Below are 26,414 nucleotides of genomic sequence, written 5' to 3'. Positions count from 1 at the left end.
AGGATACTTAAATTAAGCTCATTAGCATAAGCTGAAAGCTTTGCCTTCTCCCCCTCTAGCAGTTTCCCTTTCTGTCCTCTCTGCTCTCACAATGTCTCTGTGCATATACTTGATTGCAATAAAGACAATAAAATTTTCAGGGTAGTGACAGGGCTTTTGCTAACTTGACCATGAGATGCCTACCAGCAAATTTGCTACATAAATTCAATGATGGCAATCAAAACCGTGAGTTGTAAGCATGTACCCAACTTAATTTGTTGCACTGAGACTCTTGTTTTAACACCTACTTGATCCATTGCTGGAAACCATTTGTTACTCGAGCTTGTGTGTGACTTGAAGTAAGGCTTCATAGGAGGAGGAAATGCAAAACTTGGGTCATTCCTGAAGAGCCAGCAGGCTGATAAAGCAAAAGCATCTTGGAGCCAGAGTGGAGAAACCGACTTTGTGGCTTAGGTGATGCCTCGGGAGGAAAAAATGAAAGGGAAGTCAATAAACAGATGCTGCTAGCATGGGGCTGGGAGCTGCGAGGTAGCTTGGCAAGCTTTGTGCTCCTCAGCAAATAGAGGCAAATGCTCACCCCAACTTGCATGAGTGCATGCACACATATGGATGCTTCATACTGTGGCAACTCATTGTAGATTCCCACGAGAAAGCCATTATGGCGTAATTTTTAGCTGTCCTGATGTGGCCATCTTGTTATTGAAAAACAAAAGCTGGTGTCTTTGTTTCGCTGGGTTTTTTTTTTTTTCAGAGAGTGGAAATCATTACAATGAAATAGTGCTGTGAGTATCTGCATCACATCTCTGTGTATCCAGTCTTTCACCGTGGCCCCAGTGAAAACAGGGCTCCAAGAAAATGAGTCTTTCTAGATGTTTGCAGCAACCACTGCACAGCATTGATCTGCAGGAAAAAAATATGGTATGAGGAATTTTTCGCTCAACCCTGCTTTTCTTCTGTATCTCCTGCCTCCTCATGGCATTGGTTGCCTGCCAGCTGCAGAGGGCGATGCAGCATTAGTTTGACCAGATTTCCGGTCGTTCTTGAGTTTTCCGTCATCCCGTGCTTGTCCGTTGTCTCCAAGATATTGCAGGCCTTGAGGGCTGAAACGAAGCCAAAGCTAGAGGGGAAAATGAGAGCACCGGACCACAGACACAAATGTAATTCAAAATAAGGTCTCTTCATTCTGGCTGCATAGCCAGAAAGAAGGCTGCAATGAGATTTCACTTTCCTTATAAACCCTGCTGCATAGGAAGACTTGAATCATTTGTTGAAGCTTTGAAGACCATTGTAGCAACAGCTGGTAATTTAATGAGTTTGTTTGAGACTCAGAAGACTAAATCAGCTTTAAAAGGCAAGAATTAAATCTTCAAGATGAAAAAAACCCCCGACAACCGTACACTCATCTGTTTTCAGACTTCAGTTTGCATATTACCATTGCCATTTTCTGGAAAGGACTGGTAGATGTCCACTGCCAGTGCAGGCATCTCTCTCTAGTCCCCAGGAGACTACTCATGAGAATTCATGTGTATTTGTGCCAAATAAACACTTTGAAAAGCCACTGCATCCTCTCTTCAATCCAGTTCTTTTTGGGCTATTGGGAATTAATTGGGAATTGCCTTATTTAAACATCTGCACCTCCTGTAAAGAAAACCAGCGGGGTTAGAAGGAGTTTCAAAGACCTACAGGGGTTAAAGAGTATTATGGACAGGACTTGAACCTGGGGTACAGCATGGCTATAGATGTGCAAAACGACCATAGCTAAGTGGCATTACTGTGCAAAAATCTCTGCATGTGAGATTTATTCAGACAGAAAGAGTTCCCTCAGGAATTTTTTAAAATGAGACCCAGTAATATTAATGCTTCTTACTCTTTCTGAGGATGTGTTTTAATGGAAGGATGTTGCAGAAGAATTTGGGAGGCATCTGCTGATGTTTTCCACCATGCCCCAGGTCTTGCTTGGGGATCTCATGAGTGTTCATGAGTTCCCTGGGATTTAAGACCGTGGGCTCTGAGCCAAATACCTTCCCATGCCAGGGCTCTGGCATATGCTCAGCAGAGAGGGGATCCTACTCCAGGCCTATTGTGAAGCTTGGGGGATGGGATGTTTTGCAGTTTGTTCAGGTATAGGCCGAGGGCTGAAAGCAGCTTGAAAGCTGAATTCCACTCTTTACCACTGAAATTTGTCAGAACAGTCATTCCCTCATGCATGTAACCAGAGAAAGGGTACAGAATTGTTTTCCACGTTCGATTTCCAGTTCAGTTTGTGACTGGAATGGAAATGCCAACTGAAGGTATTCCTGTGGGGTTGGATTTTTTTATGACAGACCTTCAGTTTTTAAAATTCACTCTCTTTTTCTTTAAAGCATTTGATTATTCCTTGTCGCTTGTCACAGTAGAATAATAGCAGAATGTGAAGAATTTGAATATTTGCCTGAACTTTGCACCTGGGTAAAGTCACTGGGCAAAATCTTGCCATTTTTTTTGACTATATGGCATGTACTTCAATGCATCTTTGAGGTATCTTGATTCCTTCTCAAATTTACTAAAGGCAAATGAGTGTTTTGGCTCTATTGGAAGCTCCCGGGAGAGGGGATCTCTGAGGCTCCTGGATGAGCAGATGATGGCTGGAGGTGCTGTGGGGAACACTGGCGGGAGTGGGTGCTGCTCCCTGTTGTGGGTCTTGTCCAATATAGAATGAGAAAGCAAAGGGCCCTCTTGCATGGTGGCACATACAGCAGACAGTGCTCTGCTGGCCTTCACCACGAGTTAAACAAATGTGTCATAAAACCATAGAATCACAGAATGTTTTAGGTTGGAAAGGACCTTAAAGACCATCCAGTTCCAACCCCCTTGCCATGGGCAGGGACACCTCCCACTAGATCAGGCTGCCCAAGGCCCCATCCAAACCCCTTGAACACCTCCAGGGGTGGGGCACCCACAGCCTCCCTGGGCAACCCGTGCCAGTGCCTCACTACCCTCATCATGAAGAATTTCCTCCTACTGCCTAGTCTAGGTCTTCCCCTCTCTAACTTACAGTCATTCCCCCTTGTCCCATCACTACATGATATTTAGGAATTGTAAAGAATATTATAAGAATTTAAGGAATTTTGATGACAAAAAGAAAAATGCATTGGGGGCTCATAAAGACAGAACAGTATAGCTTGGCAGCCACGAGGAGGGAGGAAAACAAAAACATCAGAATTAAAAAAACTTGGAGGGAAACAAAAAAATCAGAATTAAAAAAATTTGGAGAATGCGGGCATCGATCCCGCTACCTCTCGCATGCTAAGCGAGCGCTCTACCATTTGAGCTAATTCCCCTGCGGTAAACGTGTCTTCGCAGAATTCTATTCTCTTCTCGCGAGATGCCGCACAGCGCCAGCACTGGAGCGGCGAACTCCCGTCCGGGGCTGCCGCTGCGCCTGCGCGGGAGCGCTCCGGCCGGGGGCTCGGCGGCGCGCGGCGGAGGATCCGCGGCGGGGCCGGGAGGTCGCGCGGAGCCAAGCGGTGAGCAGAGGGGGCGGCGGTGGGGAGAGCGGCCGAGCGCGCCGCGGGGGCCGCCGAGGGCACGGCTCCGGGAGCGAGGGTTTGCAGAGGGCCCCGCGGGCATCGCGGGGTGCGGTGCGCGGAGCCGAGAGCCCAGAGGCGCGGGGAGCGCACGAGGCTGCGCGGCGCGGCCACGGCGGGGGGGAGCCTGGAGCATCCTCGGCGAGAAAGCGTGAGCTGCGGGTTGCCCGGAGGCTGCAGGGATGGGGCCGCAGGAACCTCGGGATGTGCGTGAGGGCGTTTCGCGGGGCTCGGGGGCTGCGCGGGCTGTGGCGCGTGGCGGGGGTGCAGGATTTGTGTGCCAAGGGGGGGCTGCGTGCAAGGGGAGAGCATTGGGCTGTGCTGAAGGCACAGCCGCTGCCAGGGGCTGGGGGGGCTGCCTTGAGGTCAAAACCAAAAAACCCCAAATACTGTCCCCCCCCGCTGGATAAAGCAGCGCAGGAGCTGCCGCGATCACCTCTTGTTGCTGTTAGTGAAGGCTTCACTTTCCTGGCAGCCAGGCACGCTCCTGAGGGAGACAAGGTGATGAGCCTTTGTCCGCCCTCCCAGCCCTGCCGCTCTCTGGGGGTGGACGAGGCGACACAGGTAAAGCCCGGGTGGCCAGTGAGCCCCTAAAATACCTGTTGGCTGGGACAGAGCTGGCGGTGCTGGTGGGACAGCTGCGTTTGGTCCCTGTGGGTGGCAGAGGCAGCTGGAGATGAGGCAGCTCAAGTGCCTGAATTAGCAAACCCACTACTTGCAGTTGGTTCCCCCTTGCCTTGTGATATGTCCCTTAAAACCTATACCCAAAACAGTGAAATTTGGCACTATTGGTGAATCGTGAGGTCTTTTCCCTTAGGAAGTGGTCCCGGTTGCTCTTGTGCTTGAGTTGAAGTACAGTTAAGGTCAGGATCTTCCTGCTGGACAAGGAAGAAGATGCTGGATCTGTGAAGCAGGGATCTTCGAGGCCCTGTCAAAATAGCAGTTGAGGACATGTGCTGGGGCCTTCTGGGGAGCTGCATTGACCTGCGTGGGTTTGGTGCCCTGTTTTTGGCAGGAAAAAGGGATGCGTTCGATCAGGGTGTTTATGGCAAAGCAGCTGAGGGCGTTGGGACCTTTCTCTGCCAGTGCCACGCTCAGGAAGAGGAGGCTATTTGTGGGTTTGACACTTCAATTTAAAGCTGTGTTCAGTGGCAGTGATATCCAGAGTTTAGTTAAAAACCTGTAATTCTAGTAAATGGCTTGCCTTTTGCTTGGTCACTTTCCTCCCCCATCGATGTTTTTGAATAAGAAAAGGCACAACCAAACAGCAGTGAAGGCCGGTGCAAAATGCTTTCTAAACTGAAGGGATTACAAAATCGCTTCTGTTCTGTAACCTTGGTGGTGGCTGCTTAACACCTTGTTGTTTGCAGCAAAGTATTGGGTGTATGACAAGGCTGCAGGCAGCGATGCCTGTCCCCAAGGTATTGCAGTTTACTTAGCAGTGGGAGAAGTTGGAGAGAGTGACGGGATCTGCCACAGCTCTGTTGAGGTCCTGGTTGCTTTACACTGCTTTCGTGCAGCATTTTTGTACTTGTACCTCAGCTGACATCAAGCCATGGTTCTGTTGGATTCAGAATGACTCTGCTCAATTTTACATCCTTTCTAAGGGATTTGCCTCAGTTCTTCCTCTGATATACAAATTACTTTTTTTCCTGGATGCATTTGCTGAGTTAGCCTCCACTGGATTGTGAATGTCTGATTAAATACTCCTGTATATCAACAAGTTTACAGTTGAAAAATAGACAATTTGTTTTTATTTTCCTTGACAGGTTCAGGTTTGTGAATGGGCTCTGCCTCTTGCAGAGTTGCTTCTCTGAATACTTTGTTGAACTACTTGGAATTTTAAATTTAGTCCTCTTTAGTCCTTTTCAACATACCAGTACATTACATCTTACTTTAAAGGGCACGTGAAGCATGATCTCAGCCCTTTGGAAACTGTGCTGCTTTTCATTTATCATTTTCATGGTTGTGAGCTTCTTTCTTGGTTATTTATTTTTTCAGCAGAGGGAAAACTGGACAACAAACATGTTCTGAAAGACATGTTTATCTTTTTAAAAAACTGCAACAGCAACCAAACAGGCAGGCAGCCGCACCCATCCAGCAGTGTGATATCTTATCGTGGAGCTTGACTCATAATTCTGACAGCTCCTTACCTTTATCGTTATTTTAAAAAGAAGGTAGTTTTCTTAACTAAGCTACTCCCCTGGGTGACAGACTGAAGAGTGTTGCACGGGTGGAATTTCTTTTTCTGATGTCCTCCTGTCTCTTTTACATCACCCTGAGCTTCGGAGCCCCATCATCTTGCCCATAGGCTTCATTTTTCTCTTTTTTTTTTTTTTTTCCTCTGATATGCAGAAAATAGGGACACGCTTGAGAGTATCTCCTGCTGGTGAACCTTTGATGCAAGCGATAGCGTTTCAGCAGCTTGGTTTTGTGAAACATCACATCAATCCTGTGGAGTTGGAAATAATCTTTCAGGCTGCATTTTGCATAGATGCTCTCAGATGTGAGGTATCACTGCCTGGGTGTTACATGTGTTTTTCCTGTCACCAAGCACTGCCTCGCTGAATCGTTAAGTTGCTGAGAGCAACTGGCAGAGCAAATGCACGGGGAAGACTGCCTTCAGTCTTGCCTTTCTTTTTAGAAACACTGAAGAGTGTGTGTTAATATCAACTTTGAAGCTTAAAGCCTCTTAGTCCTTCACAGTCATGTTGGAGTAATTCCTGTTCTTTCCTTTCCTGCATTTTAATTACGAGAGAGAGTAGTTGAGCTCCCACAGCTCAAGCCGTTGTAAGGACATGTCTGTACTCTGCAAATAAGCTTTGCCCTTGCTGTCTTTTACTTGCTTTTGCAGTGCTGTGCACCTGGGTCTCCGTACCTGGGGCAAACAACATTCATGTGGTCGTGAATCTCCACTTTATCCTTGCAATCTCTCCCTACCAAGGACAGAGAAGTTCCTTTGGAGGCGACTGGAAAAAAACCCTACCCAAACAAACCTACAGCTGCTATGTGCAAAGGACAGCTCCAAGAGATGCTGAAGTTGCAGTGCTATCGGTGGAACTTTGTGGTAGGGTTGCATGGTGCATCTCCTTTACCTTTTGGTAGCCTGTGGCACTTCCAATTGCCCATTTTGTTGGGTAGTGCAGGAGAGGTTTAAGGGACTGGTCAATGCCAGTCACTCAGCATGGCAGTGCAATAGCTGCTGTGTGATGGAAAGCAGTTTTTTCACACATGCAAGATAATCTCCCATGCTGAGACTATCAATCTTGGCTATTTTGCTGTGATTCACCTCCCTATTTTATGTAGCAGTGGGTATTTCTGAAACAACTATTCAGACTCAAGTGCTTGCTCCGTGACTTTTGAGGTGGATGGGTGCTCTCCTTAGCTGAAGGAGAGCTTTGATACCTTCAGCATCAGATATTTGTGGAGGTACTGGTGCTTTGATACCTTCAGCATCAGATATTTGTGGAGGTACTGGTGCAGATTCATCTCCCTAAGCATCTACTTAAGCACTGGCCACACTTCCCAGCTCGGCATCTCACTGGACTGCTCCAGTTTGTGCCAGCACCCTCTTTGTTGCAGGAGAGCTAAATTGGAGTTGTAAGAGAGCTAGCAAGAGGCTTGGGTGTTCCTAGGAAGTTATTGATTGCCCTGCCTGATTCAGGTTTGGTTTTTCTGTTCCCCTGGCTTTTCTCACAGGGTCAGGCCCATTAGGGTAGCAGCTTGCTAGAGGATGAAGAAACAGTGCAGGCTTTGTGGGTTGAGGCTGGAGTGTGCCATCCCAGCCCACCTCTCTCAAGTGTTAAGTCTGAAGCAGCATGCCTGGTAATTCTATTAATGGGAGCCTAGTGCTGGAGAGATAAATGTAATTCTAGGGTAAAGCCAGAGAGATAAATGTAATTCCAGGGTAAAGCCGATGCTTGGGCTCAAATGGAGAGGATTTACTAGTTCTCCTGGGTGCACTGCTGTGAGTAATGTACTCCTGTATTACCCACAGACGATATTTGAAGTCAAGATGTCAGCATAAAGAACAGGCAGTGATAAAAAAATTGCTGCTAAATACGCATGTGAAGAAATCCTTAGCTCCAGAGCCTAGATGTCTGTTTGCAATGGATTTTACCAGGAATAAAAGTGTTCTGTTTAAATCCCAGCATGAAGGATGACACAGAACTAAGCAGCCATCCGATTTCAGGGTACAGTTTGCATGGGGCATAACAAGAACAAGCTTTCCGTGTATAATCAATAAAGAGCAAAAATGATAACCTGTGTATAATCACACCAGAAAGCTTGCAAGCACATCACAGCTAGGCACCACAATTGCAATTAGCACAAGCTCCTCCACGTTCTTACGTGTTGTGGTCCATGCTTGAATTCACCTATTACTGTCCTGGCAGCTGTTTCCCCAGTTAGTTTTCTTTTTTTTGCAGACCACGTCTTCCTGTTTGCAGTTGTATAATCATAGACTCATAGAATAGTTTGAGTTGGAAGGCACCTTAAAGATCAGCTAGTTCCAACTCGTCTGCCATGGGCAGGGGACATGTCCCACGAGATCAGGCTGCCCAAGGCCTTATCCAGCCCCACAATACCCTTGTGGCAAGATCAACAAGTCTTGCGTTGAAAAAGAATAGGTAGTAGGGATATTTTTAGCTCTTCTTGTGGCTCACATCCTGGAAATCCAAGACAGGAGCCAGCACCATTCAGCTCTACCCAGAGGAGCATCTTGTGCCAAGCAGTTGAGTCTGGCAGGGTGGGAACTCACAGTGCTGATGATCCCTGGTACTGTGGTACCCCAGAAATCGAGCAAACCAGGCACTTTCCCTCCAACTTTTGGAGCACAGTGCAGGATTTTCCTTGTGGGAAACTACTTGTCATCAGTCTAGGGGCTGAAAAAGGGTCTGTGAAGAGGAAGCAGGTGCTGGGGACATTCAGCCCCCCATGTGACCCCATCTGGCCAGCTTTGAGCAAATGTCCATCATAACAAATCTGATCTCCATAGGACTTGGGGCCCTGCTGGCATCCTGACAGCAGAATTAAAGCCAGTTTGCTCAGAAATGCTTGTTTGTAGGTGTATTCAGCAGCTTGCTGACATCTCTGCAGAGAGGTGTGTGGGAGATTTACTTATTCAGCAAAGTGGGATGCACACTTTGGTGGTGACCTAGCACCAGCTGGGACAGCTGTCCAAAGTCTGAAACCTGCTCATGCATCTCTTGGTTATCTTTGCATAGCTTTGCATACATGGGTAGCTTCTTTACACACATGCTTTGGGCCAGCTTGCTCATCAGGAATTACTGGGCTCTCATTGAGATTTGCCATTTGGCTCTAGTTTTTAAATATCCCGCCTTCCTTCCCCTTCATTTCTGTTCCCTCATCAGTGAGGGTCATACTTTGCATGCCTTTCCCCAGCTGCAAAAGCTGCTGCCTGCCAAGCGTGTGGTGAGTGTGCTGTGAAATCTCATCCGGTAGTTGCCTCGACCAAGCATGTGAGAGCCACATTGGCTGCTCAGTGCTGTGGTGGCAGGATGTGGGGGGATGCAGGTATTGGTCTGAACTAGTGCAGTTGATTTTATTTTTTTTTAACTTTTCTCCATTTGTGTTGAGCTGACTACTCAAGGTCTATTTCAGTAGCATGTTTTTCTCTTCGCAAAATAAAATTTTTGAGTGTCTTCCGACTTTGATAGCTCTGACTTCTGATTTGGGCTTGAGTGGAGCAAAGTTGCGCTGATAGTGAATTGTGTATCTTGGCAAACATTTCAATACAGACTAGGCAGGGAGGGAGCATGTAAGAAAATGATCTGCACATTTAGAAATTCAGTTTCTTGAAAAATTTTGTGTGTATGGTGTCTTGTTCTTACTGTTTCTCCCCTCCTCCCTTGGTTCTGTTAGTCAAAACTGATGGTGAGAGCATCGTTGTCTGAATGGGGGGACTTACAGAGGGAATGTAGTATGTTCGTTTTCTCTGGATGGTAATAAAGTGGGTCACAAGCATTGGATGTGCTGTTGCCGCTGATTACAATGCCAACCTGATAAAGGTACTGAAATTAAACCATCACTATTTTCTTTGCTCTGTAACTTGCTGCATGAGTTTCACAGGGAAACCTGTTGTATGTGTTCTGCAAGGCATCGACCTGCTTGATGGATTTTCTCGCCTAGATGCACAATTGAGTCACCTTTTCAGCCTTGGTACAGCAGTTTGGGTGGCTCAGCACTAAATTTGTTCTTTTTTAAAGTATTTTTGAGTCATGTCTGCATATAGCTGGTTTGCTGCATAACTAACCAGGCAGATGTGAACTGATGCCCATCTGCTCCCCAGGAGAAAGGGCTGTTAGGACCATTGCATGGCCTCCTGGAGACTCCAAACCTGTGTTCTCAGGGTGTCTAGAGGCTGAGCAAAGAGAGCCTGATAGCATTGTCTTTCTGACTGTCTTTAGCTTGTGGTGTAAGTCCCACAGCAGGCTCTGCAGGTCATGAACTGAGGATGCTAAGCAGTGCTAGAGATACCATGAACAGCACGTTTTCTAAGTGCTGTTGCCTCAGTGCTGGGCTCTAACAAGTTACCTGTTGAAAAGCCCACAGGCAACTGGACTTGATGTTAATTGATGTTGCAGTATCAGGGAGTCAGCTCCTCTGGGTGCTCTCTGAGTTTTTGAGGCTTGAGTCCTTCTGGTGCTGTACTTGCTCAACTTCGGGGCATTTGAGGGGTGACCTGATAGCTGTGCTTTGGTACCTCTGTGGTGAAAGATCTGAATGGGGACTGCTCAGGGTCTCCCATACTGCGAGAGAAAGATGCCATGAGATACAGTGGGTTGAATTTGAAGTTGAATTGGGAGTGGGAAAGGAGGATATATAACACATTGCTGAGAAAAACAGTTAAGCGTCAGAAGACCTTAACCATTGAAGTGGTTGAACGTGATTCCACCTGACATGTTAAAAATGTGATTAGCTGCCTCTTAAAGTGGGGTACTGTAATCCAGTTTCCATTGAAAAAATTGCATGTTGCTTGTGTCAAGACCGGGGGTGGACTCGGCTTGGCAGGTGTGTGTTGCTTCCAGACTCAGTCTGTAAATCTCCTCATTTATTCTGGCCTTTTGCATACTGATGGGAGCTTTTTTTTCCTGCAGCATTGCCCTTACCATGCCTTTAATGTCTGAGGGTCCAGGTGGAAATCGCCATTGTCCAGCCCTCTTGTGCACCAATGCTTGGTTCAATGGTAGGCTTGGTGGCAGCCAGAACTCTTCCTTCCAGCACAGACTGGAGGGAACTGAAGGGAGACAAGGTGGTCTCTGCCCCTCTTTGGCAGTGGTGGACTGTTGTCAGCGCCGTGTGTCTAAGGAAATGGTTTTCCAAGTAATCTGTTGGGATTTTACAGGGATCTCTTCCGTTACGGCTTTCCTGCTTTGGGCGTGGATGCTGGCTGGATCTCTACTGACCTCTTCTTCAGTATGTCAAAGTGGTTCATTCCTTAGGGGATTAAGCAGTTATATCATGCAGGGTGCTGGATCTGGCATAAGGGCAGCTGGATGAAAAGAGAGGTCCATTCCCAGAGAGACTGGGCAGGGGGATGATTGCCCTTCTAGCCGTTTGCTAAGAAACACATCCCTGGTATTTAGTTTGTAGCTCAAACAGTGCTGCTAGTCCATATTCTCTGACTACTGGAAGTGGCAGGCTTCAGTTAGACTGTATCCTTCTTGAGCTGACAGAGCGTGAATTTAACTCTTGTTTTGTTTTGAGACATTATTTTAAGAAATAAGCACAAGAGACTGTGCACCAGGGGCTGCTTCTGCTGCAGATATTGCTTGGAAAGTTGTGCGTCAGAGTTACTCCTTCTGGTGCTGCAAAGACAGCAAAGGAAGCAGAGCTGCAGCACAGGCCAGGAGACCTCTGGGGAGATGCAGTCGAAGGACTGGCTTGCTTGCTTGGACAGCTCAACTTTTGAGGCAGGCGTGGTCATTGCTTCCATCGGTTACCAGTGGTCACCTGTGTCTCTGAGTGCCGAGGAGCTGTGCTCTGCCCCAAGTCCCTGCTACCAAGAGGTGGCATGCAGATAACTGAAAGGTCCCCAGCATAAATGTCGCATGCATGATGGCTTTTGTGTCCTGCCTAGGGTCAGCTATATGGTTACAGCCAGTTGCAGCTGACTTTGAAGTGTGGTCTGTAAAAATTGGCCTGAATTAATCTGTTGTGATAAGGGTAAGATGAATTTCTGCAAAGGTGAAAGCTTGAGTTTTGTAACACAGTTCATGATTTTCTTAAGGATGCTTTGAAACATCTGGGATGTGCATGTGCTCTGCACAGTTAACAGTTACCAGGAAAGCAGAATGGGGCAGTTGGAGATTCATAGCTGGTTAATTGATTTTAATGCCATGGAAACTCAGTTTGAGTAGTTTTGTGCTTTTTTGGGGATGGGGGGTGGAAAGCTGCATTAAGTGGAAGAGCAGCTCTGGGTATTTCTCTGAAGAGCATTCAAAGGAAGCTTGAATGCATAGTTTTAACTATGCTTGTCTGTTTGTGTGGGAGCTGGCAGAGTTTGTGGTTTTGGTGCAAGCACAGCAGCGATCAATGCCAAGGCTTGCCATGAGGGCCCTGCAACAGCATAGTCAGGAGTCTCTGTGACTAATGCTGCATAAACTTAGAAAAGCAAGAGAGGATTAGCTCTGCCTTCCTCACCTTTGTAAGGAGCTAGGGTTTGCAGGAGTTCTGTTGGTCTGCTGCTGGGATGTTTGCATGGTACCTCTGGAGATGTTGGTTTTCACAGTTTAGCCCCTCTCCCATCTTGGTCAGCAGCTAAACTGGAGCAGTTGTGGTCCAGTCCTCCTTGTCCATCCTCATCCTCCCTCCCCCTGCCCCTGGCAAGTCGGAAATGGAAATGAGAGAGATACTTGTGGGCTGGAAACTAAAACTGAAATAGCTTTAATGAAATAATAATAATTAAAAGGAAAATAATAATAAGAAAATAATGAAATATATACAAATATAGAGAAATATACAAAACTGACCCCCCCAATGACTATATGTTACTGCTGATGCTGCAGAGCAACCCTTTTTCCCCTCTTTGACTTAGTGTTCCACCTACTCAAGAGCAACTTTGGTATCCATAGAAATAAGTATAAGTAGTGGCCTTTATGCACACCAATGCCCCGTTACTTTGGTGATAATCATTAATTTTAAGTGTTGTCACTTCTAGAGACTCACACTGTCTGAAAAACACATAGTTAGTTTTCAGAAAATGAAGTTACTTAGACAAGGCCTAGCTCAAAAGTTAGAAAATAAATTCTGCTTTAGCTCAATCCAGAACACCCGTGCATTGACCCCCTCCACTCAGCTTTGTGGCATGTACTATTTTTTACTATTTGTGGTTTTGCTGGTTTTGGAGGTGAGGTGACTGGCCAGGCTGTGAAGGCTTGTGCTGGCAGCCACTCCAGTACCCTGAGCTACACCTGGATCCATGGGAACCCCTCCATCCATCCCTATGCTGGAGCAGAAGCAGGGTGGAGACTGGAGGGGGCTTGGGCCACCTTGTGCTGGGAACTTGTCAGCCTGTGGGTACTACCCAGGGCTGTGCCATGCTCTCCCTCTGTGCTCCTGGTGGTGTTGAAGGAGGTCACATCTTGGGATGAAGGGTTTGCTTAGAGTTTAAGCCTCTGCTGATGTCCTTTCATCGTTATTTTCCAGGGTTTCTCTGCAAGAATTGGAGAATCCTTTCTGTGGGCTGCTGTGACAGCCTCATGAATGTCCAGATAGATTTAAACTTTGGTGTTGCAAAGGGCTTTGCATATTTATTTGCAGCATCCTGCTATCTGCTTTGCTTAAGAGTTTTTAGATCCTTTACATATGCTTGTCATTACTCCTCTTCTGAAAAACATTTGGGAACACCCTTCAGCTGTGGCAAAACACATGCACAAAAAAAAGTTGGCCAGACATCTTGAAGAGATTTTTTTTGTCTTACCACTATTCCTTGGTAAGCTGAGAGGCTCGCGTAGCTGTGGTGTGTTGCTGTTTGGATGCATCAGCATAGTTTGGAGATCTCGGGTAGCACTTCATGAGGCTGTTTTGGATGGGTCTTCAGAAAAGCGAGCAGCTGGATGCATTCAGCAGTGAATGAAACTGTTAGTGTGGTTTTTAAGTGACTTACCCCTGTGCAAAGACAAAGCTATGATGAGTTGAAGGAGCTTGAAAGCACAATTTAGGTTTCCCAGTGTACCACTGTGCATCTTTCTGGGGTCATGCTTCCCTTCAGCTGTTGCTGAATTCAGATTGTTCTCCTGCTGGAAATCCTTCCCCTTTATGTTCTTCTTTCTGGATTGCCTTTCAGTTAGATCAAGCAAATGGTGGTTGCTACCGCAAGTGTAGAGATGACTGGTATGTGTAGGAGGGAGAGGAGGGAAAAGTCAAGACTGTTTTGACAGCAAAGGAGAGTTTTGGATCAGTTAAGTTGATGAGCGTGTGGGAGTGGGCACAGGTTGCTGAAGGGCAGCCATGCATATAGCATATTCTGCTTCTACCCCTTTCCCACCCTGTAAAGGGGAGGGGTAAGGATTGCAAAATATGTTGAATTTTCTGGGAGGCTACAATGTTGGTAGAGCCTTTTGAGGTGCATTGCTGACTGATGGCTTCATGTGCCTGCTGAAAATATTGAGCTTCCCAGTTAACCCAGGGAGATATCCCTCCAGAACTTTGACCACAGCATTTAAATTAAACTTTCTGCTGAACACATCAAGGAGAACATCGGATTGAATATAAGGGACAAATTTAGGACAACGAGGGCGGTGATGCACTGGAACAGGTTCCCCAGAGAAGTTGTGGATGCCCCATCACTGGAAGCATTCAAGGTCTGGTTGAATGAGGCTTTAAGCAACCTGATCCAGTGCAAGATGTACTTTCCCATGACAGGGGGTTGGTTCTTTAAAAGATCTCTTCCAACAAAAAACAGCCTGTGATTTTATGATTTCTCTGCTTAAATACACTACAGAACAATGCCTCTATGGGAGGGGGAGGGACAAATCCTGCTGTCTTGTTCTCCTCTGGCCAGAGGCTGTGGGTAGGTTTGTCTTCCTGCCTGACTTGTTATAAACATTTATCTGACCCATCTCAGGCTGAAAAGCTGTTGTATTAGGTGTCTTGACAATGACTTCTCAAGGTCTGTTGACTGGGTAGCGGGCATGTCTTTGGTAGCTCTCTCAATGTGGTAGCTGTATATGAGTTCATCTTTCGTGCTTGTGTCAAAGGGGTTTATCCATCTTTCTGTTAAAAGCAGTGCAGACACTCAGCCTTGCCGTTGGTTAGGGGTTGGCAGAGCTCTCTGCTTGAGCTTGAAATTGCTGGTGTTGCAAGATCATCACAGGACAGGGGGAGAAAATTAGTATAAGCCTCTTAAAGAAAACTTAATTATGTCTCGAAGCTGGTAGGAAACACCCCTTTCTCTTATTTAGGCTTCAAAGTAGGGTTTCTTTCGTGGTGGGTGTGTCTGCTTGTGACAAGGGCATTAGTAAAACTACACAGTCAGGCTTGGGCTCTGGCAGGTCCCCTAAGGTCATGCTGTCTTGGCCAGTGCCACCCTTCTCTTTTACTGCCTGCGGTGTGGGGGACTTCTCTGGTCACTCCTGCTATACAAAGCCCTCCTGTTTCTCTGCCCCATCATTTTGCTTACAACTTTCATTCCTGATCTGTTGATGCTTCCTTCTGCCTTTGTAGGTCACCCAGTTCAGTCCTCTGCCCCTACACTCCATAACTTTTTTTTTTTTTAAAACTGTGGTGAATCTTTATTTGATGCATTAGATGAAATAAAACATTATCTTGTCTTTACAGCACTGATTCGGTCTGCGAACAAGCCCGTATCATGATGTCAGGTCCAGGATAGAAAGAGTTGCTGGGGTGGTGACACTGATAAATACATATTTTGGTGGACAAGTTGGAGCTGCAGGAAGGCAGCAGAGGAGCTTTGCTAGCCTAGGTGTGTTGTCCATGCTCTGGACTGCCCAAAGTATGGTTGTGTCTCTGGGCAAGCGGTGTCACTGGGCGCTGTGTGAAGCAAGACTGGGAACAGGGGGCTGATTCATAGAATCATAGAATAGTTAGGGTTGGAAGGGACCTTAAAGATCATCTAGTTCCAAGCTCCCTGCCATGGGCAGGGGCATCCCACTAAATCAGGCTGCCCAAGGCCTCATCCAGCCTGGCCTTGAACACCTCCAGGAATGGGGCATCCACGACTTCCCTGGGCAACGTGTTCCAGTGTCTCACCACTCTCATGGTGAAGAAATTCTTCCTAATGTCTAGTCTAAATCTGCCCCTCTCCAGCTTATACCCATTCCCCCTGGTCCTATACGCACAAGCCTTTATGAATAGCTCCTCTCCAGCTTTCCTATAGGCCCCTTCAGGTACTGGAGGGTTGCTGTAAGATCTCCTCTGAGCCTTCTCCAGGCTGAACAAGCCCAACTCTCTCAGCCTGTCCTCACAGGGAAGGTGCTCCAGCCCTCTGATCATCTTTGTAGCCCTGCTCTGGACCCGTTCCAACAGTTCCATATCTTTCTTTTGTTGAGGATTCCAGAACTGGACACAGTAATCCAGATGAGGTCTCACAAGAGAGAAATAGAGGGGCAGAATCACTTCTCTCTACCAGCTGGCCATGCATCTTTTGATGCAGCCCAGGATACGGTTGGCCTTCTTGGCTGTGAGCACACATTGCCGGCTCATGTTGAGCTTCTCATTGACCAGCACCTCCAAGTCCTTCTCTGCAGGGCTGCTCTCAAGCATGTCATCCCGCATCGTGTACTGAAAATGGGGATTGCCTTAACCCATGTGCAGGACCATACACGTGGCCTTGTTGAACCTCATGAGGTTCTCAGAGGTCCACTTCTCCAGTCTGTCCAGGTCTCTCTAGATGACATCCCGTTCTTCCAGTGTGGCAACTGCACCACTCAGCTTGGTGTCATCTGCAGACTTGCTGAGGGTGCACTCAATCTCACTGTCAATATCATTGGTAAAGATATTGAACAGCACTTGTCCCAGTACAGACCCCTGAGGTACACCAGTTGTCACGGATCTCTATCTGGACTTTGAGCCATTGACCACCACTCTTTGAATACGACTATCCAGCCGGTTTCTTATGCACCTTACCGTCCACCCATCAAATCCGTATATCTCCAATTTAGAGGGAAGGATGTAGTATGGGACTGTGTCAAAGGCTTTACAGAAATCTATATAGATCACATCCGTCGGTTTACCCGTGTCTACTGCTGCAATTACCGCATCATAGAAATCCACCAAGTTGGTCATACAGGACTTGCCCCTGGTGAAGCCATGCTGGCTGCCATTAATCACCTCCCTGACTTTAGCATAGCTTCTAGGAGGATCTGTTCCCTGACCTTCTCAGGCACAGAGGTGGGGCTGACAGGTCAGTAGTTCTCAGGGTCGTCTTTTCTACCCTTTTTAATAATGGGCACAACATTACCCTTCTTCCAGTCACCAGGGACTTTTCCTGACTGCCATGACCTTTCAAATATCATGGAGAGTGGCTTGGCAACCACATCTACCAACTCCCTCAGGACTCTGGGATGCGTTCCTTGGCACTTAGCTGTGTTTCCAGTATGTCTGGCTGCTTTGGGACAAAATGCTTTGTCTGAGAGCTGCAGTTGCTTTGGGAAGACAGTCCAGGCCATCTTCATGTGGATTTGATTAAAGCCAGCAGCACTTAGAGAAGCTACAAGCACCTCTGTTTGCCTTGCTTAGCAGTACCAGCAGGCAAGGAGTTTGAACTTAGATGATATTGCAGAAACATCACTGGCAAATAGTAGCAATCACATTGAGGAAGTTGTTAGAGGAAAAAGGAGGAGGGAGGAAGAAAAGGTTGTCTGCACAGCAGCTGTACTGTTCTCCCCAGCGTGCTGAGTCCTGGTGCAGGAGTGGGTTGATGCCAATGCAGGTGAAGTCCTACAAAGTGAATGCAGCTTCTTTAGATGTAAGCCATATGAAGCTAAGGTATGAATTTCCTTGCTGTTTCTTTCTGTACCTCTCTAAAGCTGTCACTGAAGATTATTGGCCAGTTTGGTTTTGTCATGTTATTTCTGCCTTTGTAGAGAATTTATGTTCCATTGCAGAATGGTGTTCAGTTACTGACTTCAAAAGGAAAACAGAAGTCCCTCCTCAAGGTACATAACATGAGTAAATAACACTTGTGTTTTGACTAGTGGTAATGTAAAGCAACAGGGAGAGCAGTTCTAAATGGTGATGGAAAAATTGTGCTTGAGGCTGGAGTCCAAGGCCTGTGCTGTGGTATTGTGGTCTTCAGCATTGTTTTCATCCTTAGAAATGCCTTCGCCCCTTCCGTAATGGGAAAGGAGAAAATGGGGGCCTGAATGCATTATGGTTTTTCTCAGTTCTTTAAATACCGACCGGCAATAGCTGATGTCTGTGAATCACCCAGAGAGACTAGGGAAAACAAACAAGTCTCTCAAGTCTCTTTTTCTCAGTCCAAGGTAAACCAGTGTGCTGCATGAGTAGATTTTCTTGCAGTTCATAACAAGGTCCAGTAGGCAGGAAATAGGTGAGATGTTGTTATGCTGATCCCATAGCTTTCCCTTGTTGATTTAGTCCTTTGACTGGAGAAGTTGTGTCACCTTGTTTCCTTACCTCCTCTCGCTTCCCAAGCCTCCCTCCATTACAACATGCTTGAGGATTGTTGTTCGTCCACCGTGTTCATTGCTGTCCCTGAACTGTTGCATGGATACAGTGGGAAAAGTAAAAGTCTGTTAGATGCGGTGACCTATGCTCCAGTTGCATCATCAGAAAAATATCTCCTTACATCATTTTTTTTGGTACCTCTTCTTCATCATGCAGCAGGCAGTTTGCATGCCCACAGCGAGGTGTTTGTAGCCTGTGGAGGCACCTTCTCCAACAGCTTTTGCTCAGTTGCTGTTAGATAGGTTTTGTGTGACTAATGTGCAAAAGCTTTATAAAGCAATCAGTGGGAAATATGAAACCATTTATATTATGAAACCATAGTGATGAATTATTAATAATAATGACAAAATGGAAGCAGCTTGGCTCTGACATCAGATGGAATTCATCAGCTCTGCAAACTAGAAGAAACTGCACAATTGCTGTGGAGCAGATCTTTAGCATCTCAGGGAAGGGAATAGAGGAGTTCCACAGGCGACAAATTCTGTCCCATTTATTAGTCTCTTTTCTGCCTCTACTTAGACGTTAACTTCAGTGCAGCAACTGTTCAGGAGGCTTTGCTTGGCCTTGGTTTGGGAATCCTTGTTTTGCCTTTTACTTTGGTTTTCTTCTGTGATTTTTGGAGAAATCCCTTGATAGCCTTATACTGGGTACATGGTTGTGGTGCCATGGCTAGGCAGAAGTGTGTTCAGGGAGGGATCTAACACCCTCATATCTCTTATGAATTTGCCTTGGCACCTCTCCATTTCTCCAGCCAGTTCTTACAAATGTCACTAATTACTATTCTCTCTAATGCTTACAGGATTTGCCAGTTCCCATATGCCTGTGGGGATCGGGTTCTGGCTCCTTGTCAGTGCTCAAGAGGAGCCAATGCGCCTAGCAGGTACGTTTGCCATGTTTCTGGTGAGGGAAGAGTTCTGCTGTATGTGTCCAGGAGTAAAATGTGCGCAAGGTTTGCCTTATGGTTGTTGGTTGACAGATACCATGGGAGAGACCACTCTGCAGTGTATATTTTTTTTCCATTTAGATGTGTTGTGAAAACACCCAGTCAAAAGGTAGGGTTTGCACTTAGCCTTGCTGACAGCCCTTTGTGGGAAGCATTGGAAAACACAGCATTGTTGCATTGTAGCTCCTGAGACGTCACACTCCTTGCTAATGCAGGCACAGCCTTTTCTTTCCCCTAACACCAGGTGGGGAATCCCGGTTAAGCTCACAGCTACATGTGCTGCTACTGCGCCCTCTTGCTTTGCTGGCCCTTAGTAGCTCCCATGTAGCATGTCTGCCCACGGTCCTGAGTGGTGGTAGGTGGCAGCTGTTTTCGTGTTTGTATCCAAACATGAACAAATCTGCTGTTTTCTTAATGTACAGCAAGAAGAGCCCGTAGCAGCTTATTCCTCCCTGGATAATTACTGCCTGGTGCATCCTTTTGCCCAAGTTATTTGATATATTTATTGCTGTAAAGCATCGGTGCTCAACTGAAAAATCTAGTATGTGTTCTCTGCAGCTGTTTGGCACTGCAGGAACATTGCTTGAGTTGGTTGTAGTCACTGAGATGCCAAACATACTTTCAGTGATGCCTCTTGCAGTGGTACCAGCAGGTCTGCTTGCGCCTTGATTTCAATTCCTGCTTTACTTTGAGGAGAAAATATAGGGCTAGGTAGCAGACTACTTTACTAACTGGAATTGTGTTCCCAGCTGCCTAGAAGTGTAAGACAGCTTGCTGTAAGAGCCTGCAGAGCAAAAAAAGCTGCTTCTGCATGTCTCATCCCAAAATGGCATGGCCTTGCATTTGGCCTGCCTGCATGGTCTGTTTGATTGTAGGAAGACGTAACTGTAAACTCACTGCATGAAGGTTTCTTAATACCTAAAAGAGTGAAATGGATTAATTCTGGAAAGTGGTCTTTCTTGAAAACCTGGTTCATCTGGGACTGTATGGGTGGTGCAGAGAACATGCTGAAGGAGTAGAAATCAGGGCGGATCTCTTTCCACCTAATTCCCATGTATTTCCTGGGATTTATTGTATGATGTAAGCAGGCGTGCTCTCCATTTCAGAGTTTAAAGCAGAACTGGTTAGTTGAGCACTGCCGGTGCTTTCCACACTAGCCCTCTTGTGTACTTTCCTTTTCTTAAATTAATTTTTTAGTTTGAAAGGCCCTTTAAAGGGACAACCACAAAGAGAAGGGGAACAGCAAAGGTAGGATTGCCTCCATTTGCTAGCAAGCTGTGACAGGTGCATCTGAGTCAGAGGGACACAGCACTGAGTCAGTGCCCCACACTACTGGTGACTCAGGTGGCAGAAGCCCAAGTCTCTCTCTTACATGCCTGAATTGCAAGTGCATTTCCTGTAATAGGGTTTTGCCTCCTGCAGGGGCCATGTAGGGAATGGTGTGTCATCCTCTTCCTTCTGTATGGGTTATGAGCGGCTCGGTTCACAGGGGATACAGACAAATTATGGTGGTGGTGGCACTTCTCTTCCTGCCAAAACAGATGGAAACTTGATTTACCCCAGCAGCCTCAACCTATCTCTTCCTCAACCCTACCCCTCTCCCTTTTTAAGATGGAACAAGTCACAGCAGTTGCAGCTGCCTGTCCATTCAGTTTGATGAGATACTTATGCAAATCTGAAGGTTGTGTTCTCCTGGCAGATCTGCTTGCATGCATTATTCGCTACTTCATTGTACTGGGAAGGGATCTGCTTTCTGAAATGTAGTTTATTTTTAGACAAGGATTTCCCTGTCTTAACTGGCAATTTGTAGAAAAAGTGATTTCATCAAATACTTGGGCTGGGGGAAGGGAGAGGAAATGTTGTATTAGCTAGCGAAAAAGCTAAATGCTGACTTGAAAAAATGTTGAAAGAACATACGGACGGGTAATGCAAGTTGAGAACAGAATCACAGAATCACCAGGTTGGAAAGGACCCACTGGATCATCGAGTCCAACCATTCCTAACACTCCCTAAACCATGTCCCTCAGCACTTCATCCACCCGTTCCTTAAACACCTCCAGGGAAGATGACTCGACCACCTCCCCAGGCAGCCTGTTCCAGTGCCCAATGACTCTTTCTGTGAAGAATTTTTTTCTGATATCCAACCTGAACGTCCCCTGGCAGAGCTTCAGGCCATTCCCTCTTGTCCTGTCCCCTGTCACTTGGGAGAACAGCCCAGCTCCCTCCTCTCCACAACCTCCTTTTAGGTAGTTGTAGAGAGTAATAAGGTCTCCCCTCAGCCTCCTCTTCTCCAGGCTAAACAACCCCAGCTCTCTCAGCCGCTCCTCGTAAGACTTGTTCTCCAGCCCCTTCACCAGCTTCGTTGCTCTTCTCTGGACACGCTCCAGAGCCTCAACATCCTTCTTGTGGTGAGGGGTCCAGAACTGAACACAGTATTCGAGGTGCGGTATCACCAGTGCCAAGTACAGAGGGAGAAAAACCTCCCTGGACCTGCTGGTGACCCCATTTCTGATACAAGCCAAGATGCCGTTGGCCTTCTTGGCCACCTGGGCACACTGCTGGCTCATGTTCAGTTGGCTGTCAACCATTACCCCCAGGTCCTTCTCTTCCGTGCAGCTCTCCAGCCACTCTTCCCCCAGTCTGTAGCACTGCATAGGGTTGTTGTGCCCCAAGTGCAGGACTCGGTACTTGGCCTTGTTGAACCTCATGCCATTGGTCTCGGCCCAGTGGTCCAGCCTGTTCAGATCCCTTTGCAGAGCCTCCCTACCCTCCAGCAGATCCACACTTCCTCCCAGCTTAGTGTCATCTGCAAACTTGCTGAGGGTGCACTCAATGCCTTCATCCAGGTCATTGATAAAGACATTGAACAGAGCTGGACCCAGTACTGAGCCCTGAGGAACTCCACTTGTAACTGGCCTCCAGCTGGCCTGCAGCATTACGTTTGCTGCAGTGGATGATTCAGTGTGGTTTGATCTTCTTTTTCCTCATGATGACTGCCAACAATGGATGGATAGGAACTGCTGTTCAGGTTTGGGTGATCACTGTAGCCAACCTATTGGTCTGACCCATGAGTTAGCAAACTCACCAGAACAACAGCATCCGTGGAAGGAGTATGTCCATGCAGTGCATTGCACTGTCCTGTTGCGCCCATGCTTGGGCTGAGGATCAGGCTTTGTGATGATATGGCATTATCATCTCCATGTGTTGAGTACCCTTGTCAGATACCCTGAAAAAAATAGGATGGCACATGGGATGTCCTGGGCCATTGCTGCAGCTGTTTCCTCCTCTCATCCTCACCTGCTGCTCCAGGGACAAGCTGTCTTCATATGCCTCATTGCTTTCACCAAGTGCTCCTAACCGTTCTAGGAGTAGAAACTGGCTTCTCCTGTGAGCAACTGCCTATCAGAGATGCAAAGATCTTTTCTTTTTGTTCTGGCATCTCCTCTGACATTCCTACCACTCCTTTTACAGAGGCATCTTTTTAACCTTAGCTGTTAATGCTGCAAACAGAAGACGTCTGAGGATGACACCAGGGAGTGTATGACTGTGTTGAAAGCCTTTGATACTTACTCCTCTGACAAAAGACGCTCCAAGTGTGAGAACATAAATTTGTAGGTTAACTCCTGCAGCTTGCTTTATCCTGTTCCCACTGCCCCATCCCCATATCAGACAATTGCACAGCAGCTTTGTCATAGTTTGTTTAAGAAAACTAGGAGAAATTGTTAAATTTCAAGTTTCTTCTAAATGTTTGGAAACCAGGAGAAAGAGGGGAAGTAGCACTGGGATTTTAGGTGTATTCTACAGTCGATTTGAGTACATGTATGTTGTCTGCAGGTAATGGAGCCGTATCTTCATGAAATAACAGGGGATGAAACTTTTATGTGCTGTCTTATCCACTGGGGTAGAAGCACCCTGAGAATCAAGGTGAGAGTACCTACCTATCAGCTGTCTGGAGCAGTAATCTTCCCCAGGGGAATTAATCTAATTTAACCTGTTAAAAGAATTTATGCGATGGGGGAAGTCTCTGCCATTTCCTGCTTAGCTTCCCGGGGAGAAAAATAAGTGCTGAAATGACCCTCTTCTCTCTGGGGGTAGGGGATGGGGTGCTTATGTTTTCCTATGACCTGTTACTATCTTCCTGTTAAAAAAACATCTGTATCACCTGGCAAATTAGGATTGGTTTAACTACTCAGTTTTCCCTGTTCTGTGGGGACTTGCTCATTGCAAACCTATGTGCAGATCCCCTGTCTGTGTGGGATACAAAACATTTTGCCTGTGTCCCTGTATTACTGCAGTGGTTGGCTCCATGCTTGCCATGTCTCATGTTGTGTCATGAGTTTGAAGCTTTTCCTTAGGTAAAGTTTGTGAGTGGTTCTTGTAGGGCTTTTTTTCACTTGCTTTACCTCCACCCCTGGCTTTTCCTTTCCTTCCCCCCTTTTCTTCGCCCTCTCCTGTTTCCTCCAGCCCAGGTAGCCTGGCAGGTGAGTAGTGGCCACATCTGTGGCTGAAGGCTGAAACCAAGGTCTGCACGTGTGGCTGCAGTGGTGGGGAGGCTGTCACTGGGTTGTCAGCACGGAAGGGCAGGGCTGAATTCACAGTTCAGATCACCATTTTTAATATCTTTGTTTAGAGTGGATGAGCAGTTGTGACATGCAGATCTGTTCCTTGGGCACTTCACAGTTTGTGCTTACCCAATCCTCTGAGCATGACAGAGCAAATTTACATGTCCTTCTGTTTGCTTTCACATGCAGAGATCTCAAGTAGCCCTCATAGAGTATAGGCATTTGGTTCCTGTTTAAATTGCTACTTATGCCTTGAGGTTGTTCTGCTCTGTAATTGCGCACTATGAATTTCATGCTTCCCAGCAGCTTTCACCGTAGTTTTCAACAGCGAAGATAAGGAACAGTGAACAGACAGGCATCTGGGAGGCCTGCTGGTAGTGCACAGGGGGAATAGTCTTAGCCCTGATATGAAGCATACTCTTGAGGCAGATCCCACTGTGACTTTTGATGAAGTTTCCCTTCTCTCCTTTCCTTGGCTGACGTGTTGGAAAATGCTTTTCACTCCAACTTTGGTTTGGAAAGAGAAACAACCACACAGGTGGCTGCTCTTCAGTTGTCATTCATGGTGGGACTTTTCTGTGTTGCTTTTTGCTTTACCCTCAAGTGAAACCCAGGTTTGGTGCCAAAAACCATATCCCAGAATTAGAAAGAGACTAAACACTCAGGATATTATGTTTTTCCTCTCCAAGCTAGAAATGTAAGAAGCTATCAAATATTTTATCAGTTCAGAAGGGATTGTGTTGCTTTTTCTTTTTGAGTGAATTTCCACGTAGTTCACTTGTTTGTTTTTCTGAGATAAAAGGTACAGCTTTCATTAAGACTTATTGTGGCTATGTTTTTCCTCCTTACTTGAGACTGTCTGAATGGTGCCACTTTTTCTGGACAAATGCCGGTGCTCTGCTTTGAAGGCCTGTTAGTCTCATATGATAAGGAGTTTTTTTTTTCATTCCTGGAAGACTTGGGTTCAGTGTGCTGGCGATTTATGAAACTGAAATTATGGCTTCTTGCTTGGATCGTTTATTGGGATCCAGGATGGTATGGATGGTGCAATCCATGTGAACTCCATCTTTCTGGCCATACAGTGTCTTCTTAAGTCACGGCTGGCTGGCACACAGCTGTGGTTGGACTTCACTCACTAAGTGCCCTTGAAAGGATGCTGGAGGGTCCTGCACTGGGGTGCCGCTGTGCAAGAAGATGAGGCTGAGGAAGAAAGTGAAAATGGCAACCTGAAGGCAAATGTTTCTGGTAGATTTCTAGAGTTGCAGCTTGCTGTCCACTCCTCTGTTTATGTTCTCTAGCCCTGCAAAACTGCTGTGGCAGGGTGCATGGAAGGCTTTGGTAGACTGGAAAGATGCCAGCACCAAGGAGACAGCTGGTATTTCCAGGTGTATTAACTTATCACTGAAATACCCCTTTAAAAAAAATTGTTTTGTCTAGGGTAGCTGGTTTTGGGGCCCTGCCAGCCATACCTTGAATAGAAATAGGAATGTGCGAAGGCTGCTTTAGGAGGACAGAGAGTGGTATGTGCCTGTTGTGCTGTGATGCTGATAGTACTGCTGTCGGCCTCCACGTGTTTCCATACATCTGTGTGCATGGTGAGGACCACACAGAAGAGAAGCATAGTCTCCCAGTGATTTAGCAGTTTACATTTAAATATGCTGAGATCTATTGCTGCAAGATAGGTGATGGCTTGAAAGATGTCCCTACTGTCTCTCTTCTGCAATGAGGATTTTTTAAAGGAGGGATTTGTGGAAGAAGGAGACAAAGCAGCATACACAAATGTTCTTTAAGCAATGGGAGGGTGAGTGAGACATTTGCTGCTGTTCCTGTCTGCAGCCCTCTATTTATTCCACATGTGTCTTGTTCCATCTTTGTTGGGGGGGGGGGCTGACCCTTTACATTAGGAGCTGTTGGAGGACTGGGATAGGGAGGACTGCGGGCTGCTTCCCTGCGTGCTGAGAGTTCTAGGAGCTGCTGAAACCCCCATGCCAGCTTTCTGTTAATCGTACTCCCGGGTTAAACAGGGTGAAAAACAGGCTTGTGGGAGCTGGAATAAATGGCTCAGCCACAGTGGTTATCTTTTTGGTCCTTATTTCCTAGTGTGCAACTGTTGTAATTCTTCTATGTTACTTCTTTCATCTGCGATTTCTGAGAGTATGTTTTTCCTTTTCTTTCTTTCCTGAGGGTTTTGGGCAGTGTTTTCCATATCTATTGTGGCGGGCATTTCCCCTTCCCTCCCAGCAGAAGCTTTCATTTTTGAATGAATAGCTCAGCATTGTTCACATTGTCTTCCAATTTTATGGTTTTGTTTTTTTTTTATTTGACTTCAAGTAAAGCAGTCTCCTAAGTGCTTCTGGAGTCCTTCAGGTCACTTGGCAGAAAATATTTTTTTCCTGTTACACAAGGTCTCATATTCAAAGCTCCAGGCAAGAAAACTGCTTTTGTAGTGCTCACATTTGATAGTGGGATTCTTGTGGGCTTTTTGTTTATTTTTTGAACAGGTTTCAGTTAAGATCGTGCTGTATTCATCTTTAAGCAGAACTTCGTAAGCTTGATGGAACTGACTTTTGTTGAAACATTTCTAATGACGTGACAAACTGTGCTACTTCTGGTTCCTATATAGCATCCCACGTGTTAAATCTGTTCTACTCTTCCAACCCAATGCCCATT

At 46.4% G+C, this 26,414-nt stretch overlaps 1 protein-coding gene and 1 non-coding gene across 7 annotated transcripts in view; one reads left to right on the top strand and one right to left on the bottom strand.

Moving 5' to 3' along the window:
* Positions 1-3,247: 3,247 nt before the first annotated feature.
* Positions 3,248-3,320, bottom strand: TRNAA-AGC (transfer RNA alanine (anticodon AGC)). The gene has a single exon. It is a non-coding gene; the product is annotated as a tRNA-Ala (tRNA).
* Positions 3,321-3,386: 66 nt separating this feature from the next.
* LOC104068987 (USP6 N-terminal-like protein) overlaps positions 3,387-26,414 on the top strand; it is an 84,040-nt gene continuing 61,012 nt past the window's right edge. For 2 of the 6 annotated variants that reach the window (XM_054068252.1, XM_054068253.1), the window contains exons 1-3: positions 3,387-3,506; positions 19,039-19,119; positions 23,017-23,106. The gene's annotated coding sequence lies outside the window, so the exon portion shown is untranslated. Of the gene's footprint in view, positions 3,507-3,727; positions 3,773-19,038; positions 19,120-23,016; positions 23,107-26,414 lie in introns of those variants that run through there. The other 4 variants (XM_054068254.1, XM_054068250.1, XM_054068249.1 and 1 more) reach the window with 3 other exon arrangements.

Source organism: Cuculus canorus, chromosome 5 (assembly GCF_017976375.1).
Source record: "Cuculus canorus isolate bCucCan1 chromosome 5, bCucCan1.pri, whole genome shotgun sequence".
Taxonomy (NCBI): domain Eukaryota; kingdom Metazoa; phylum Chordata; class Aves; order Cuculiformes; family Cuculidae; genus Cuculus; species Cuculus canorus.
This window is presented reverse-complemented; position numbering and strand designations above follow the sequence as displayed.